The following is a 19,531-nucleotide window of genomic DNA, read 5'->3' as shown; positions in this document are numbered from 1 at the left end:
GGCAGGCTCCATGCAGGAGCCGGATGTGGGACTCGATCCTGGGACTCCAGGATCACGCCCTGGGCCAAAGGCAGGCAGGCGCTCAACCGCTGAGCCACCCAGGCGTCCCACGTACTAGATTTTAAAGGACACATAAATTTTGATTGGTCTATGCTTAAACTGAACTCTTCTCTCACTCCCAAATCTATTTCCAACACCCCCCACCCTCCCCCTACCCCAGGCTCCATCATCATTGGCTCAGGGCAAATACCTTGGAGTTATTTATGACTCCTTTTTTCCCTCACCTGACCCACATTCAACACGTGACCTACATTCAATCATCAACAACTTCAATAGACTTTGCTTTGGAATAGCTATCTTGAACCCAAACACTTCAGCATCTCAAATTCAAATCGCCTGTATTTTTCACCCATAGCCTAAATCTGGACCTCCCTGCTTTTCACTCTGGCCTCCAAGCACACTGCTTCCATTGCAGGAGCCAAAGCATCCTTTTTTAAATTATTATTTTATTTATTTACCTGAGAGAGAGAGAAAGCGCACATGCAGGGGGAGCAGTAGGCAGAGGGAGCTGGAGAAGCCAACTCCCCACTAAGCAGGGAGCCTGAGGCAGGGCTCAGTCCCAGGACTCTGGGATCATAACCTGAGATGAGGGCAGATGTTTAACTGCCTGAGCCACCCTGCACCCCTCTTTCTACTTTTTTAAATGTGGCTACTAGACTCTTTAAAATTATATACGCACTTTGCATTGCATTTCTATTCAACAAAGCTGTGCTAGACCACTGGTTCTCCACCCTGGCTGCACATCAGACTCACCTAAGGAACTTCAAAAATACCAGTGCCTGGGCTCCATCTCCATAGATTCTGATTCATTGGCTTGGAGCATAGGTGGCCAAGGCATTGGGATTTTTATTTTATTATTTTATTTTATTTTATTTATTTATGAGAGAGAGAGAGAGAGAGGCAGAGACACAGGCAGAGGGAGAAGCAGGCTCCATGCAGGGAGCCCGACAAAGGACTCGATCCCCGGTCTCCAGGATCACACCCTGGGCCAAAGGCAGGCGCTAAACCACTGAGCCACCGGGGCTGCCCGGCATTGGGATTTTTAAAAAGCTCCCCCAGCCACGACTGAGAACTACCATGGCTACCATGGCTCTAGACTTTCCTACATCTCCTCATTCAGGTCTCAACTCTAATGTCACTACCTCAGAAAGGCCTTCTCTGACCAGCCCAATAAAAATGGCACGATTGGGGTCCTGGGGGGCTCAGTTGGTTAAGCATCAGACTCTAGGTTTCAGCTCAGGTAATGATCTCAGGGTGGTGGGATTGGGCTCTGTGCTCAGTGAGGAGTCTGCCTCGGATTATCTCTCCCTCTGCCCCTCCCCCTACTCTCAGGGTTGCTCTCTTAAATAAACAAACAAACAAGTAAATAAATAAATAAATAAAATCTTTTTTTTAAGTGGCACCAACATGTCCAGGCATTCACATTCTATGCTCGCATGCTGCTTTATCTTTCTTCATAATTCTTTTACTGTCAGACATTACATTACATACTCATTTGTTCATACACTTGTGGTCTGACCTGCTCCCCATCAGAATGTAAGCTCTCCAAGGGCAGAAAGTGTGCCTCATCCCTGAAATACATTCAGCATCTACAACAATAAAGAGTGAGCAGAAGCTCAATAATATTTGCTAAAATAAATGAATGTTCAAGCCATAGACCCATGAAGCTGAGGGTGCCAACTGCGGGTAGTAGCCACCAGCCATCAACCTGGCCACACTTCAGCAAGTCACCTGCAACAATGGCCATGTGATGTGCTGGGCATCACCTAACTTTATTTTCTCTCCTTCCCTACCACCTCCCTCCCTGTATAAATCTGATAGGTTTCTGGAAGACAGTTGGACTATAAGTACCAAACGCTTAAAAAATATTCATATTCTTCTAGGAATCTAGTCTAAGGAAGCCAGAGAAGGTTACAAATAATTACATATACTTGGACAATCATCCTAAAATTATACAGAATTTTTATTAAAGATTTTTATTTATTTGAGAGTGAATGTGAGTAAAAGAGCATGAGCAGAGGGGCAGAGAGAGAAGGAGAAGCAGGTTCCCTGCTGAGCAGGGAGCCCAAGTCAGGCTCAATCCCAGGACCCTGGGATCATGATCTGAGCTGAAGACAGACATTTAACTGACTGAGCCAGCCAGGTGCCCCCAAAACTTTTAAAGATATGGAGAGGAATGCCTCGGTGGCTCGGCAGTTGGGCATCTGCCTTTGGCCGGGGGTGTGATTCCCGGAGTGCCAGGATCGAGTCCCACGTTGGGCTTCCTGCATGGAACCTGCTTCTCCCTCTGCCTATATCTGCCTTTTTCTGTGTATGTGTCTCTCATGAATAAATAAATAAATAAAATCCTTAAAAAAAATAAAGATATAAAGAAACACTCACTATATTAAGTCAGAAGGGAAAAAAAAAAGAAGAAAACAAATTGAGTAGAGAAAAATGGTTAATATGGTTAAAAACAAAAGCCAACCAACCAACCAACCTGGCTAAAGAAGATGATTCCTACTACCTTAAAAAGTCACTGTATGGGGTGGGAGTGAATGGGTGACGGGCACTGGGTGTTATTCTGTATGTTAGTAAATTGAACACCAATAAAAAAAATAAATAAATAAATAAAAAATAAATAAATAAATAAATAAATAACCAAAAAATAAAAAATAAAAAAATAAAAAGAATCTCTGAACTAGGAAAAAAAAAAAAAAAAAAAGTCACTGTATGGTTGTGTGGGGCAGTGGGGGAAGCAGAGACATGTTCTGTCTCTTGATCTGGTGTTTTATGCTTGTCACATAACACCTATGATTTGTCCTCTTGTTTTATGCCCAGAGAGAAATTTTCTTTTTAAAAAAATTGTAATTAATTTCTACACCCAATGTGGGTCTTGAACTCACAGCCTTGTGATAAGGAGTTACATGCTCTACTGACCGAGATACCTAGGAATTCCTGGAGAGAAATTTTCCAAAACATTACTACTATTGGTCATCTCTACAGAGTGGAATTATGGGTGATTTAAATTTTTTTCTAAATGTTCTGTATTTTCTAAAATAATATGCTGTAGGGCAGCCCTTGGTGGCTCAGCGGTTTAGCGCGGCCTTCAGCCTGGGCCGTGATCCAGGAGACCCGTGATCCTGGAGACCCGAGATCCAGGAGACCCATGATCCTGGAAACCCGAGATTGAGTCCCAAGTAAGGCTCCCTGCATGGAGCCTGCTTCTCCCTCTGCCTGTGTCTCTGCCTCTCTTTCTCTGTCTCTCATGGATAAATAAATAAAATATTTAAAAAAAATAATAAAATAAAATAACATGCTGCATTTCTATATTTAGAAAAAAGTGAAAAAACTGTACACCTCACTCCCATTAGAAATGATCATGCCTTCTTACAGGTTTTTTTACAAAGCAATTTATTAATGGGTATCGAGGCCTTTAAAAATATTCAAACCTTGGATTGGGCAGCCCAGGTGGCTCAGCGGTTTAGCACTGCCTTCAGCCCAGGGTGTGATCATGGAGACCCGGGATCGAGTCCTGCATCTGGCTCCCTGCATGGAGCCTCTTGTGTCTCTGCCTCTCTCTCTCTGTGTCTCTCATGAATAAATAAATAAAATCTTAAAAAAAAATTCAAACCAAGAATAGAAAATGTTTGGAAAAAATCCACAGCAAACCATTAACAGTTAACACTTCTGTGGAGCCTGTCTAGGGAAAGCGATGTTAGGAAACTTTTTTTTTACTTGGTATTTTTTTGTATAGTTTAACTTATTTAACAATGAGCATGTGCTACTTTTAGAATCATACCACACACACACACACACACACACACACACACACTAAACCCTTGACTAGTAATCCTATCTCTAAAAATCTATTCTTTAAAAAGAAATTACTAATAGATAATCTGTGTAGGCCTCTATCTATTAAAGAAATTGAATCAATAACTAATAACTTTCCAAAGCAGAAAACACCAGGCCCAGATGGGTTTGCTGGCAAATTCTACCAAACATCTAAGGAAAAAATTATACCAATTCTCTAGAATCTCAGGACATAGAAGCAGAAAGAATACATCCCAACTATTCTATGAGACCAGCATTACACTAATACCAAAGCCAGACAAAAACATTACAAGAAAAGAAAACTACAGACCAAATCTCTCATGAATATAGATGCAAAAATCCTCCACAAAATATCAACAAATTGAATCCAATAATGTATAAAAATTATACACCATGACCAGGTGAGATTTCTCCTAGGTATGCAAGGCTGGTTTAACATTCAAAAACCAATTAATATAATCCATCATATCAATAGGCTAAAGAAGAAAAGTCACATGATATCAACAGATGCAGAAAAAGCATTTGGCAAAATCCAACACCCATTCATGAATGAAATAGAGGGGGTACTTCTTCAACCTGATAAAGAGCAGCTACCTAAAAACTATAACTAATATCATATTTAATGATGAGAAACTCAGTTTTCCCACTAAGATGAGGAACAAGATAAGGATGTCCCTTCTTGCCACTGTTCTCAATATTGTACTGGAAGTTCTAGTAATACAGTAAGACAAGGAAAGGAAATAAAAGATACAAAGATTGGGAAGGAAGAAACAAAACCATATTTGTTCACAGATGACATGACTACCTATATGGAAAATTTGAAAGAATCAACAACAACAAAAAGTCCTGGAATTAATAAGCAATTGTGGCACGGTTGCACGATACAATATTAATATACAAAGTGAATCACTTTCCTATATACTAGCAAGTGGAGCAAGTGTAATCTGAAATTACCATTTACAGTATTCACTTTGGCAGCACACATACTGAAATTACCATTTACATTAGCAGCCCCCTAAAAATGAAATATTTATTTATTTTTAAAAATCTTTAAAAAAATGAATCTAGATATAGACCTATATTCTTCATAAAAACTAACTCAAAATGGATCATAGACCTAAATATAAAACTCAAAACTATAACTCCTGGAAGATAACATAGGAAGACCCCTAAATGACCTTGGATAAGGTCATGACTTTGTAGAGGGAACACCCAAGGTGTGATCTATAAAAGAAATTATTAAAAATTTAATTTATACAAAAAATTTAATTTATACATATACATAAAATTATAATTATACATATAATTAATAAGCTGGACTTCATTAAAATTAAAAACTTCTGGGGTGCCTGGGCACTCAGTTAAGCATCTGCCTTTGGCTCAGGTCATGATCCCAGGGCTCTGGGTTTATGCCTCAAGTTGGGGGTCCCTGCTCAGCAGAGAGTTTGCTTCTCCCTCCCCCAGCTCATGCTCTCTCTCTCTCTCAAATAAATAAATAAAATCTTTTAAAAAATTAAAAATTTCTGGTCTATAAAAGACAACGTAAAGAGAATGAGGAGACATGGGCTATGGATTATGATAGAATATTTGCAAAAGATACATCTGATAAAGGATTGCTGTCCAAAATATATAAATTAATAAAGCTCAACAATATGAAAATTAATCTAATTTAAAATTGGGGAAAAATCCTGAACAGACACCTCACCAAAGAATATATGGGTATGGCAGATAAGTGTATGAAAGATACTCAACATCATATGTCATCAGGGAAATGAAAAAAAAATATTTAAAGATTTTATTCATTTATTCGTGAGAGACACATAGAGAGAAAGGCACAGGCAGAGGGAGAAGCAGGCTCCCTTCGAGGAGCCCGATTCGGGATTCAATCCTGGGACCCCGGGACCACACCCTGAGCCGAAGGCAAACGCTCAACAGCTGAGCCACCCAGGCATCCCAGGAAATGAAAATTAAAACAAAGATAGGATATCACTTGTATAGGAATAACCTCACAGTTCTCCTATATGTTTATCCTTTACTGTCACATGCCTACCATACTCACAATGCTTCTGACACCAAGCAATTCTGCAACATCGGCTGGGTGTCCTGTAATTTACCTCAATTCTCACACTATCTACTTGGAGATAGTGTCAGATCCCACAGGTTAAGAGCTCACTTCCACAAGACTTCCTTCTACTTCAGATGCCAATCACAAGTAGTAGGTCCCAGGTTATCCAGAACTCTGTCCAGTTGTCTACAGGTCAGAGATTCCTGTGACCTCCTCTTTGGATTTTTTTTTTTCCTCTGTATTAATTTGCTAGTTCACAGATCTCAGGAATACAGTTACTTACGTTTACCAGTTTATTAAAGGATATGATAAAAGATACAGATGACCAGCCAGATGAAGAGGGTCCCAAGCTCTGTCCCTGTGGAACTGGGGTGTATAGCCCTCCTGGCTCGTGGATGTGTTTACCCACCTGGAAACTCCCCAAACCTCATGCTATTGGGATTTTTCTGGAGGCTTCCTCATGAAGGCATTAATTATTCCATTCTGGAGAAAGGAAGGACAGAGCTGAAAATTCCAAGCTTTTAGTCATGGTCTTTCTAGAGACCAGGCCCACCCAGAGGCTATTCAGGAACCGGACCGGACCGGAGTCACCTTATTAGAACAAAAGATACTCTATCACCCAGGAAATTCCAGGGGACTTAAGATCCCTATGTCAGGAACCTGGGTCAAAGATCAAATACCAGAACAAAAGATGCTCCTAGTGTTCTTATCACAGGAAATTAGAGAGGTTTAGGAGCTATGTGCCAGGAACCAGGGGCAGAGACCAACATACTCTTTTTTCTGTTATTTCACACCACTACACACCTATCAGAATGGCCAGTAATCCAGAACACTGACAACACCAAATGCTGATGGTGAGGGGGAGCAATAGGAAATCTCGTTTGTTGCTGGTGAGAATGCCAAATGGTAGAGACACTCTGAAGACAGTTTGGCAGTTTTTACAAAATTAATTACACTCTTACCATAATTCTAGCAATTGTGCTCCTTGGCACAAATGAACTGAATGAACTAAACTGAAAATACATCTACACAAAAAACCTGTGTGTGGGCATTCACAGCAGCTTTATTTATAATTGCAAAAACCTGGAAGAAAGTAAGATGCCCTTCAGTTGGTGAATGGATAAACTATACTTCAACCAGACAATGGAATATCATCCAGTGCTTTAAAAAAAAAAAAAAAAAGGCTATCAAGCCATGACAAGACATGGAGGAAACTTAGTTGCATATTACTAAGTGAAAGAAGCCAATATGAAAAGGTGACATGTTATACAAATTAAACTACTTGACATTCTGGAAAATGCAAAATTATGGAACGAGTAAAAAGATCAGCAGTTGCCAGGGTCTGATGGGGAAGGACTGACAAATATCTGGAGCACAGAGGACTTGTAGGGCAGTGAAAATATGATACCGCAGTGGTGGATACATGTCATTATACATTTATCCAAACCCATAAAATGTGTAACACCAAGGGTGAATCTTGATGTAAACCATGACTTTTGGGTGATAATGATAATTATAGGACCATGATCAGAACAAATGTGACATCCCTTTGGCGCAGGATGTCAATAGTAGGGTTGACAGTGGGAGGCTGTGCATGTGGAGGGACAGGGAGTATATGAGAATTCTCTGTACTTTTTGCTCAGTTTTTCTCTGAACCTAAAAAAGAAGTTTATCAATTAAAAAAATACTTATGCATAGGAATATACAAAGGGTTATGTATAGGGCAACTGGGTGATTCAGTTGATTGGGCGGCTGACTGGATTTCAGCTTGGGTCAAGATCTCAGGGTCGTGGAATCAAAGCCCTGTGTCCAGCTCTGAGCTCAGTGTGGTCTGCTTGGGATTCTCTCTCTCTCCCTTTCCCTCTGCCCCTCTCCCTGCTCGTGCTCGCTCTTATGCTCTCTCTCTTTCTCTCAAATAAATCTTTAAAAAAAAAAAAAAGGTTATTTATGATAGCATAAATGTGTAAACAGGGCAGCCCCGGTGGCTCAGCAGTTTAGTGCCTGCTTTCAGCCCAGGGTGTGATCCTGGAGGCTCGGGATCGAGTCCCACGTCGGGCTCCCTGCGTGGAGCCTGCTTCTCCCTCTGCCTGTGTCTTTGCCCCCCCCCCCCCCCGTGTCTGTCATGAATAAATAAATAAAATCTTAAAAAAAAGAGAGAAAAGTCTTCTCTAAAAAAAAAAAATGTGTAAACAATCTTACAGTTCAAGGGCAGGGAAATGGTTATGTGAATTATGTCCCACAGCCAATCAGTTCTATCTGTGCAGCATTTATAATAAGCAGGGAAAATGTTGAGAAATTGAAAAAAGCAAAGATATATAATTGTATGAATGGAATGATAAAATTATGTATTGCAAAAAACCTAGGAGGGTAAAATACTGAAATTTTGGCAGTGAGTTGTCTTTGAGTTTTAAATTTTGCTTTTACAAATGTGTATCCTTTTTATTGTAAAACTTATGATAAAAACTTAAAAATAGTGGCACCTGGGTAGCTCAGTTGCTTAAGTTGCTCAGTTGCCTTTGGCTCAGGCCATGATCCCAGGGTTCTGGGATGGAGCCCCACCTTGGGCTCCCTGCTCAGCAGGAAGCCTGCTTCTCCCTCTGCCTCTGTCTGTTGGTGCTTTCTCTCTCTGTCAAATAAATAAATAAAATCTTTAAAAAAAAAAACTTAAAAAATACAGAAATGGATAGCAAACAGAAATCACTCATAACCCCATTATCTGCCAGTAACAGAGAGGTCACCTTCACATGTGAGAGAGTGGATGATTTTCTTTTCTGTGTTCTATTATTTGTAGATTTTCTATTATTAGTAGAAAATTAAATATGCTTTGTTTTTATTTAAGATTTTATTTTTAAGTAATTTCTATACCCAACATTGGGCTCAAGCACACAACCTGGAGACCAAGAGTCACAAGTTCTTCCAGCTGAGCCAGTGAGGTGCCCCTCTTTAAAATAATATTCCAGGGCGCCTGGGTGGCTCAGTCGGTTAAGCATCTAATTTTTGGTTTTGGCTTGGGTCATGATCTTGGGTCCTGAGATTGAGCTCTGCTTTGGGCTCTGTACTCAGAGCAGAGTCTGTTTTTGTCTCTCTCTCTTTCTCTCTGCTCCTCTCCCTGCTCTTTGTTTCTCTCTGGAATAAATAAATAAAATCTTAAAAAAAAAAAATCCTTGTCGGGGCCGTGCCTGGGTGGCTCAGTGGCTGAGCATATGCCTTCAGCTCAGGTCATGATCCCAGGGTCCTGGGATCAAGTCCCCCATCAGGCTCTCCACAGGGAGCCTGCTTCTCCCTCTGCCTATGTCTCTGCCTCTCTCTCTCATGAAAAATAAATAAAATCTTAAAAAAGAAAAATCTGGGATGCCTGGATGGCTGAGCTGTTCAGCACCTGCCTTCAGCTCAGGTAGTGATCCCGGAATTCGAGATCAAGTCCCACATCAGGCTCCCTGCAAGGAACCTGCTTCTCCCTCTACCTGTGTCTCTGCCTCTCTCTCTCTCTCTCTGTGTGTGTGTGTATCTCTCATGAATAAATAAATAAATCGTAAAAAAAAAAAAATCCTTGGAAGGGCACCTGGCCGGCTCATTTCATGGAGCCTGCAACTCTCAATCTTGGAGTTGTAAGTTTGAGCCCCACATGTGGCATGGTGCTCACCTAAAACTTAAAAAAAATTTTTTAATAAATAAATAGATAAAAATAATCCTCTTCAGACATCATTTCTAAGGCCTCTCCATGGAATATTTCAAATCCTCCAGTTTGAATGGATCTCTCATTCCTATCTACACTCTAATTTGTGTCTATATTAGTTCAGGATATAGTTTATTCTGTATGCTTATTAATTGTGTTTTTGCATTTCCTTCTCTCCTTGCAGGCAGAGACAAGTCTTACCCTTTCTATATCCTAGCTTTGTATCTAGAAATTTACTGATTAAATGTTCCTGCCATGTTTCCTGTTACGTCCCTGCCCGTACATTCATGTGCCCTCTCTCCAGCCAACACAGTGGATGCTCAGAGAATCTATCTTCTTTTAGGGGAGCTTGATGGCCTAAATCTCTCCCAGCTTCCTAGCTTGAATGTTGCTCCATCTCTCCCTCCCACATACCAGGACACAAAGGGCGGGGCACTTTCTCCAGAAGGGCCCCAGTCATAATGCACCTTTGTGTGAAGCAACAACCTTTGCACTGGCTCTTATTAGTATTTTCAGAGAAATTCGTTTATCAGATTAACTAGTTGGCACTGACATGAAGAATCTGACCCTGGGACAGAGATATAAGCAAACTAAGGTGGGGTGGTGAGCGCGTGGCAGAGCAAAGATCTGGCTGGTGGGGAACAGTATGACTGTTCTGGGGTAGAGGAGGCCGACTGGGGGCAAGACAGGTAAGGGGGCAGGGATTAGGTTGGGGCAGCCCAGACTTAGGAGGCCATTAAAATCAATTTTCACTTACTTTACCAAAGCACTTAGAGCCACAGCGTGAGCTGAAAACCAGGAGCAGCAGGAAAATCTGGCCAGACACCAAGAACAGCCTCAGTCTATCATTTTAGGATTTCAGATGATCACTTCTTTCCTGTCCCCAAGAATGGCAATATCTAATTACATGGCACTTACGTGGTGCCCCTGGTCTACCCTTTTTATTATATTAAGTTGATCAATCTATAAACCAGAGGAGATAAGTATTATTAATATTATGTGACAGATGAGGAAACTGGCATAAAAAGATTAAGTAACTTGCCCAAGTTCCCACAGCCAGATGGGGACAATCTAAAATGTGGGATCCATCAGAACCTGTGCTCCAAGTGCTAAGAGGGCACAATGAGATCCTCCCTTCCAGGATTAGGCCCCCAGGGCCTCTCTGCTCTACCCTTTCACTTTTCCTTTCTGGTGCTACAGAAGGAAGCAAAAGGGCTGGAAAGCCTATAGCACAAAGGCAGTGCTATACTTGGTAGTTTAGAGGTGACTAATAAACAAGCTTTTTTTTTTTAAAAAAAAAAAAAAAGGAGATCCTCCCACCCCTGGTTGTGTAGTATTCAAAAGCTCCCTCTGTCTATCAGCCCACCCAACTGCTGAATTAAATTTAGCCTTGCGGGATCCCCGGGTGGCTCAGCAGTTTAGCGCTTGCCTTCGGCCCAGGGTGTGATCCTGGAGACCAGGGATCGAATCTCATGTCAGGCTCCCCGCATGGAGTCTGCTTCTCCCTCTGCCTGTGTCCCTGCCTCTTTCTTTCTCTGTCTCTCTCATGAATAAATAAACAAAACCTTTAAAAAAAATTTAGCCTTGCAAATAACCTCTAAGCAACTCCTGGAGTGGATAGGAGTTCAGGCATTTAAAAAATACTTATTGTAGGGAAGTCTGGGTGGCTCAGTCAATTAAGCATTCCACTCTTGGTTTCAGCTCAGGTCATGATCTCAGGGTCCTGGGATTGCTCCTTACCTAGCAGGGAATCTGCTTCCCCCTCCTTCCTCTGCCCCTCCCTCCGCTCTTGCAATGTCTCTCTCTCTCTCTCTCTCTCTCAAATAAATAAATAATATTTATTGTATACCTGCTAGGTGTCAAGCACTGGTCTAAATGCCAAAATAAATTTTTTTGGCTAAAAGGATTATCACAGTAAGCAAGATGGCAGAAAAATGTAAGGGTCTTCTCAAGCAGGGATGGAACACATGGGACTACTAAGGTGACTCCTCTCTGCGCCATGGCTCAGGTCTTTCCAAGAGCAGGCATGGGGATGCCCGGGTGATTCAGTCAGTGACGCCTCTGCCTTCAGCTCAGGTCATGATCCCAGGATCCTGAGATTGAGCCTGCATCGGACTCCCGCTGAGCAGGGGGTCTGCTTCTCCCTCTCCCTCTGCCCTCCCTCCCCTCTCACACTCTCTCTCTCAAATAAAGAAATAGAATCTTGAAAAAAAAAAAAAAAAAAAAAAAGGAGCAGCCATAGATAAAAGTCGAGAGTAGCTGAAGTCAAAGATGTCTCCAAGGCAGAAAATGCTTAATAGGGCTTTCAGGGGATCCCTGGGTGGCGCAGCGGTTTAGCACCTGTCTTTGGCCCAGGGCTCGATCCTGGAGACCTGGGATTGAATCCCACGTCGGGCTCCCGGTGCATGGAGCCCGCTTCTCCCTCTGCCTATGTCTCTGCCTCTCTCTCTCTCTCTCTCTCTGTGACTGTCATAAATAAATAAAATTTTTTAAAAAATAGGGGGCTTTCAGGTCTCAAATACTATGTCACCACAAGATGTTAAGAGCCCTGGATTCCTGGATCACTGCTTGGAGGTCATGAAGTGAAAAAAGCTGTCTGATTTCGTGTACCTTTGTTGCAATAAAGTCTGTTGTGTTGGGAGAATGAAAGTTCTGAGATGTTTGGTGAAGCTGGGGTTAATGGGCTTCCCTTAGTCTGGGAAGCTTTCCCCAAACTTGTCACCCTCCTCTCCACAGGGTTCATCTCTTCTGTAAGGTCTCCTGAAGCCCTTTGTTTGAATTTCTACAATGGCACTTCTAGTGGATGTTTTAGGGTCAATCTTCTCTTGAGTGGTGAGCTCCTTAAGGGTAGGACTTAATATAAGACCATCACTTGGGTGTTCAAGAAACTGAGATGATTTGGTGAAGAGGAAGGAAGAACAATGTAGTTTTGGATAGACCATCTAAACCGATGGTAAGATACCTGAGTGTCCCTACTCCACTAGCATTTTAAATAAAGGGCTTTGAGCTCAGTAAGATGTTAGAGGGGATTTGGGCCATCAGAAAAGTCTCAACAGGGATGCCTAGGTGGCTCAGCGGTTGACCACCTGCCTTTGGCTCAGGTCGTGATCCCCGGGGTCCTGTGATCGAGTCCCGCATCAGGCTCCCCATGGGGAGCCTGCTTCTCCCTCTGCCTGTGTCTCTGCCTCTCTCTGTGTCTCACATGAATAAATAAATAAAATCTTTAAGAAAAAAAGTGTCAACATTGAGAACTTTAATAGCAGAAGAGATCCTGTAGATCAAGATCATGATAGCCAGCCACTGTGCCGAGCTCTTTTCATCATTTTTTAAAAAATTTTTTAGACACAGAGAGAGAGGTGGGGGAGAGGCAGAGGACTAGGGAGAGAGAGAGGGGGAGAGAGAGAGAGAGAGAGAGAGAGAGAGAATCCCAAGCAGACTACCCACTGAGCATGGAGCCCCATGCAGGGTTCGATCTCACAACCCCAAGAACATGACCTGAGCAGAAACCAAGGGTCGGACGCTTAACTGATTGAGCCACTCAGGCACCCCTCATCATTATTTTAGTCCATTCTCAGAGCAACCCCAGGAAGTAGTGATTATTACTGCAACTTCAAAGACAAGGAAGCTGAGACTCAGGTTATATATGGTAACATCCTGGTAAGTTGAGGAGCTAGAACTCAGATAAAAGCAAGACCAATACAATAAACATAATCATAAAGACATTGAGTTATTTTTTTTTTAATACTTGGGATGCCCCAGGTAATTTAGTACTTTTTTTAAAAGTAAATTCTATGCCCAACATGGGGCTTGAACTCCTGACTCCAACATCAAGGAGTCACATGTTCATCCGAATGAGCCGGTTGGGCATCCCAATTTAGTACTTTCATATGCTTACATCTTGCAACCATCCTATGAAACAGTATCTACAAATGCAAAAGTATAGTTCTACTGATCAGCTAAGCTCTTAACCATAACTATGGCTTTAAGTAAGCTTTTGGGGACATTCACTATTAAAGGGCTAGAAAGATAATAATTTGCAAAAACACTTTTATAGTTTGCAAAATGATTTCACGTATCTTTTATCATTTGATTCCCACAAGGTAGTGAAGGGGGATGGGCAAGGCAAGTGGAGTTTTTTGTTGTTTTTTTAAAGATTCTTATTTATGAGAGACACAGAGAGAGAGGCAAAGACATAGGGAGAGGGAGAAGCCGGCTCCCCATGGGGAGCCTGATGCAGGACTCGATCCCAGGACCCCAGGATCACAACCTGAATCAAAGGCAGATGCTAAACCACTGAGCCACCCAGGTGCCCCAAGGCAAGGGTTTTGATACCCAATTGAAAGATGAGGAACCTAAGACTCCAGGATACAATCAAGATTCGAATGGAGGTCTTTGACTTCTAATGCAGGCCCCATTAAAAGCACAGGTAGAAAAGAAGCAATACATAGAAAGGGTGAAAATTAAATGATGGAAATAATATAATACTAACTGAAAGAAGTTTATGCCAAATATTAACATGGGATAAAACAGATGCTAGGCAAAAAGCATTATAAAAGATAGTTATCATATGATGATTCAAAAATATGCTACAGGGAACCCTGGGTGGCGCAGTGGTTTAGCGCCTGCCTTTGGCCCAGGGTGCGATCCTGGAGACCCGGGATCGAATCCCACGTCGGGCTCCCGGTGCATGGAGCCTGCTTCTCCCTCTGCCTATGTCTGTCTGTCTGTCTGTCTGTCTCTCTCTCTCTGTGTGTGACTATCATAAATAAATAAAAATTTTTAAAAAAAGATATAAAAATGTGCTACAATAATAATTTGTTTGTTAGAACAATATAATAATTCTAAATCGGTATATCCCAAATAAGAAAAGCTTCAAAATGCATAAAGCTAAATTTGACAAAACTATAAGGAGAAATTGATAAATCCACATTGGGGCAAGAGAGTTTTAATACATCTTTTAAAATAATTGATAGATCAAGGAGTGCCTGGGTGGCTTGGTCGGTTAAAGGTCTGCTTTTGGCTCAGGTCATGACCCCAGGTCCTGGGATCCAGGCCCACATTGAGCTCCCTGCTCAGTGTGGAGCCTGCTTCTCCTTCTGCCTCTGCCCCTCCCCTGCTTGTGCTCTTGCACGCTCTCTCTCTGAAATGAAAAAAAAAATATTTTAAAACACAAAATAAAAAATAAAAAGATAATATATCATGTGACAATTCAGTATATTACAGAAATACAACAAAATTTAACATAAAAATATTAATGTAATTTATAGCATTCCAATGAAGGAAGAAAACCCACAGCATCATTTCAATAGATGTAGAAAAAGCATTTGATAAAATTCAATTCCTATTAAAAAGATTTACCAAAAACCTACAGCATTATTATTAGTAGGGAACTCTAAGAATCACTTGTTCCAGGGGATGGAGGGATGGGCAAAATGAATGAAGGGGAGTAGGAGATACAGGATTCCAGTCACAGAATGAAAAGCCACATGAATAAATACAGTCATTGGTATTGTAACAGCAATGTATGGTGTCAGATGGTAGCTACACGTGTGGTGAGCATGGCATAACCTAATAAACCTGTTGAATCACCATGTTGTACATTTGAAATTAATGTAACACTGTGTGTCAACTATATTTCAATTAAGAAAAATAGGGGGTAACTGGCTGGCTCAGTTGGAAGAGCATGTGACTCCTGACCTCAGCATCCTGAGGTTGAGCCCCACATTGGGTGTAGAGTTTACTAAAAAAAAAAACTTAAAAAAAGTTTTATGTATTTATTTGAGAGAGTGAGAGAGGAAGAGCACAAGCGGGGGAGGGCAGAAAGAGAAGCAAACTTCCCACTGAGCAAAGAGCCTGAGCCAAAGGCAGACGCTTAACTGATTGAGCTACCCGAGCTACCCAGGCGCCCAATAAGTAAACTTAAAAAATAAAAATAAAAAAAAAAAGTAGCATTTCCTTCAAACTCAGGAACAAGTCAAAGAAGTCAGCTGTTCCTCCTTCTAATTGACTACATTGGAGCAACAGCAGAAAGCAAAGAAAAATAAATTCAAGGTATAGAATTAGAAAGAAACAACGTAATTATTAATAGATGATGTGATTGGACAGAATCCGTTCAAGTCCTTAAACTACTAAAATTAGTTATAAGAACGATCAACAAAACTGAGTATGTCAGTAGTGTTTATTGGAGGGATGGGACCAAAAGGGGGACACAGGAAGTGTCCATGGAATTACTGATGTTGTATGTAAATTGTAAGGTGGGTATTACAGGTTTAGTTTTATTACGCTGCTTTATAATTTATACATATATGTGTATATGTATTTATATTCATTTGTGCCATATTCAGTATTCATATTCATAATTCAATTTAAGTTTAAATAAAATGTCTCTCTACTTTCTATGTTACATGTGCTTTTCTATTCTTTTACAAGGCAGGGGCACCTGGGAGGCTCAGGGAGTGGTTAAGCATCTGCCTTTGGCTCAGGGCGTGATCCTGGAGTCCTGGGATCGAGTCCCATATCAGGCTCCCCATGGGGAGCCTGCTTCTCCTTCTGCCTATCTCTCTGTGCCGCTCATGAATGAATGAATACATAAATAAATAAATAATCTTTATTCTTTTACAAGACACATATAAAAATGTCTGTATTTGGAAGAAAAAAATGATTGAAGAAAGAAAAAAAGAAAAGCCAATGAATAGAGGCTAGATGTTTTTTTGTTTTGTTTTGTTTTTGTTTTTGTTTTTGTTTTGTTTTGTTTTGTTTGTTTTTTGCTAGATGGGTTTGATGGATGGGCTGCTGGGTGACAAGGAGGGTCGTTAACAAGGCTAAGCCCAATTAACCTCAGGACAAGGGCTTAGTCAAGGACTGAGAAGAGCCTGGGAGATTGGTGGTGGTGGGGGGCACTGGTAGCAGTGACCTTTAAGAGGGCAGTTTTTATAGGCTGGCAGGAGGCGGGGCCCAAAAGCAGAGGGTTAAATCATGAATGAATAAATAGCAAAAAACTGGAAACCACCCAAAGGCCTAACAATCGGGGCCTGGTTAAACAACCATAGCACCATTCATAGAAGAAATGATGCTGTGTCCACACACAGACGGGCTTACAAAATTAGGTGACGTAAAACATTTCAGGACACAAGATAGCATTTGTGCCGATCACAATCATGAAAGGACACGCGTGTGCAGCGAGGAGCAGATAGGATTGGACAAGACCAAGTCATGTTTGCGGATGCTGTTCTAAGGTTAGGGGATTTTTTTCTTCTTTTTTGGAATGCTGGCAATCAACAAACGAAAACATGTAATGTTTCTTTAAAATCCAAAGAATGGCTGTTGAAGGGATGGACGCAGCCAGTGAAGGCCACTCAGTGGAGAAATCTGCCAGTGCCAGGAAGAAATGGGATGGCAAAGCAGCTGGGGGAGTGTGGAGGGCTTTGGGCAGCAGCTGGTGGGGGGAGGAGAGGGAGAGGCGGTTTCCTTTACTGCCTGTATTTCTTTTTTTAATTAAAATATTAATAATCTTCCTTTTCAACGGATTCGGTCTAGAAGGGTGCGTGTGTGCACGTGTGCGTGTGCTTGTGTGTGTGTGTGTGTGTGTGTGTGGTAAGCGAGCCCTCAGCCCCAGCCCTACGCCCCACTGTTAACAGTCGAATGTAGCTTTCCGGAGCTGTACCATTTTCTATTATATGCAGCTCACTGGTTTTTAATTACTGAGTGAGATAGGCTTTCTCACATAGAGCATTAGAGGGACTTAAATGGGGGAAATGTCCCATCCTCCAGAGTTAACTTCTGTTGGAAAGTGTCCTTCCAGATTTTTTTGTCTGAGTGCCTGTAAATGCCTGCATGTGTATTCGCATATAGTTTTATGGCTGGTTGTTTTTACAAAAGCGAGAACATTTTCTACCCGTAGTTGAGTGGTTTCACTCTACAATATGTCATGATGGATCACTCCCAAGTCACCACATAGAGATTAACCTCATGCTTGGATAGCTGCCTAATATCCCACAGCATACAGATGAAAGGTAAGCTTCAGAGAACACAGGGGCATCGCTTGCCCTACGATTGGCAGGGAAGGAGATCCAGAGACAAAAGATTCAAGATGGCAGGAGGCATTGCTTGGAGGCAGACTGGTCCAGGGAGTCAGAAGAAAGCAGACAGAGAGATCTTTTTTCTGCCCTCTCCTCTTAAGCCAGAGTCCCATCCAAATCTAGCTCAACACACAGAACTGCAGGGGGGAGGATTATGATTTGAGCCTGAGTGATAAAGCCACCACTGAGGGAGAACTTCCTTGAGTGACATGTTCTTCCCCCAGTGGTGACTAAGCTGAGCCTACTTATCAGAAATCTTAAGGGGAGCCCCAGAATAGCAGTTCTGTAAGTGTAGTTAGTCCCTGAGCCCAGAAGCAGCATCGACTGGGGAGCAAGCCAGATGGGCAAATTCTCGGGCCCTTGGTCCTACCCAATCAGAATCTCTGGGAGTGAGTTTTAGCCATCCCAGTTCAAGGGACCCTCTAGGAGATGCAGATGTAGGGAAGGCAACTTTGAATACATTTGTTCTAGAATGTGGCTTTGAGTTTGACCTGCCCCACCCCAGTCTAGGAGATGGCAGAGAAGTCAGCCGAGAAGAGGATGGGTTGGCCAACTTCACAGTTGGTCTTCTTTGAGTTTAGAGGCTGTAGGCACAGTCAGCAAGCAACTCTAGGTAGTCCCTGGAACTGCCCTTCCCTCCCTATGACACCACCTCCATCGCACCACCTCCTCTTCTGGGAGGGTGGCAGTGCAACCCATTGCTTCCCACTTTCCCTTAACTGTGTCCCCTCCCAGGCTAAGTAACCCCACCCCTGGGGCACTGCCCTTGGAGGAATGGAGGACAGAGGAGGCAGAGAGGAGAGCAGCCTTGAAAGTTGGGGAGGAAATGGGATGTGGCTTCAGTGTGGCTGGGTTGGGGGAGGGAGTTGGAGGGAGAAGAGAAAGGAAGAGGAAGAATGTCCTCATTTCACCAGCTGCTTCTGCCCGCACCTGTTCAGCGGAGGCCTGAGGAAGGTCACCAGTAAATGAAACACAGCCCCACCCAGTCTACAGGGGCCCCTTCCCACACCGTCGTGGGGCCCGGGTTAACTGACAGGAAAACTGTGAATGGGTTCAGGTGGCTGAAATGAGGGGCGAGGGGAAACAGCTGGTCTCCTCCGGGGGTAGAGCAACTGTCTTCTATCACCCCCAGGCTCTGAGTTTGGGGCAAGGGGTGGAAGGGTGGGGCAGGTGGGTACCAGGTCTGAGACTGCAGATCTCCCTCAGAAGCTGAATGGAACATCACTGCAGAGCAGGAAGTCTCCGTACAAGCAGGCCACGCCCCACTAGAGCAGGTTCCCTGGTGTGAAGCCCTACAACATTCCACAAAGGTCTTCAGTTACTCCATGAGCAATAACCTTCATTAAAAAACAAAATTGAGGGGCGTCGGGGTGGCTCAGTGGTTGAGTGTCTGCCTTTGGCTCAGGTCGTGATCCCAGGGCCCTGGGATTGAGTTCCGAATTGGGCTCCTAAGGGGGAGCCTGCTTCTCCCTCTGCGTATGTCTCTGTTTCTCTCAGAATAAATAAATAAAATCTTTAAAAAACAAAATTGACTTTATTTGTAGAGCAGTTTCAGGTTCACTTAGAAAAAGTGAGCTGTGAAAAGTGACAGGAAATTTTAAGTTTCCCCTTGGTCTGCCCCCCAGAAAAACACACAGTAGCAGTTCATCCAAGCATTCAATTGGTCAATCAGTCAATCGATCATTTTATACACATCCCAGGAGGTTTTTTTTTTTTTTATAGCTATTTTCATTTATTTATTTATGATAGTCACAGAGAGAGAGAGAGAGGCAGAGACACAGGCAGAGGGAGAAGCAGGCTCCATGCACCGGGAGCCTGACATGGGATTCGATCCTG

At 42.5% G+C, this 19,531-nt stretch overlaps 1 protein-coding gene across 2 annotated transcripts in view; it reads right to left on the bottom strand.

Moving 5' to 3' along the window:
- CCND3 (cyclin D3) overlaps positions 1-19,531 on the bottom strand; it is a 94,421-nt gene that overhangs the window by 44,916 nt on the left and 29,974 nt on the right. Inside the window, exon 2 of one of the 2 annotated variants that reach the window (XM_077904052.1) lies at positions 18,874-18,987. The exons of the other annotated variant lie outside the window; for it this stretch is intronic. The gene's annotated coding sequence lies outside the window, so the exon portion shown is untranslated. The remainder of the gene's footprint in view (positions 1-18,873; positions 18,988-19,531) is intronic. 2 annotated transcript variants of the gene reach the window in all.

Source organism: Canis aureus, chromosome 7, assembly GCF_053574225.1.
Source record: "Canis aureus isolate CA01 chromosome 7, VMU_Caureus_v.1.0, whole genome shotgun sequence".
Lineage (NCBI taxonomy): Eukaryota > Metazoa > Chordata > Mammalia > Carnivora > Canidae > Canis > Canis aureus.
Note: the sequence above shows the minus strand (reverse complement) of the source record. Positions and strands in the feature narration are given on the sequence as shown.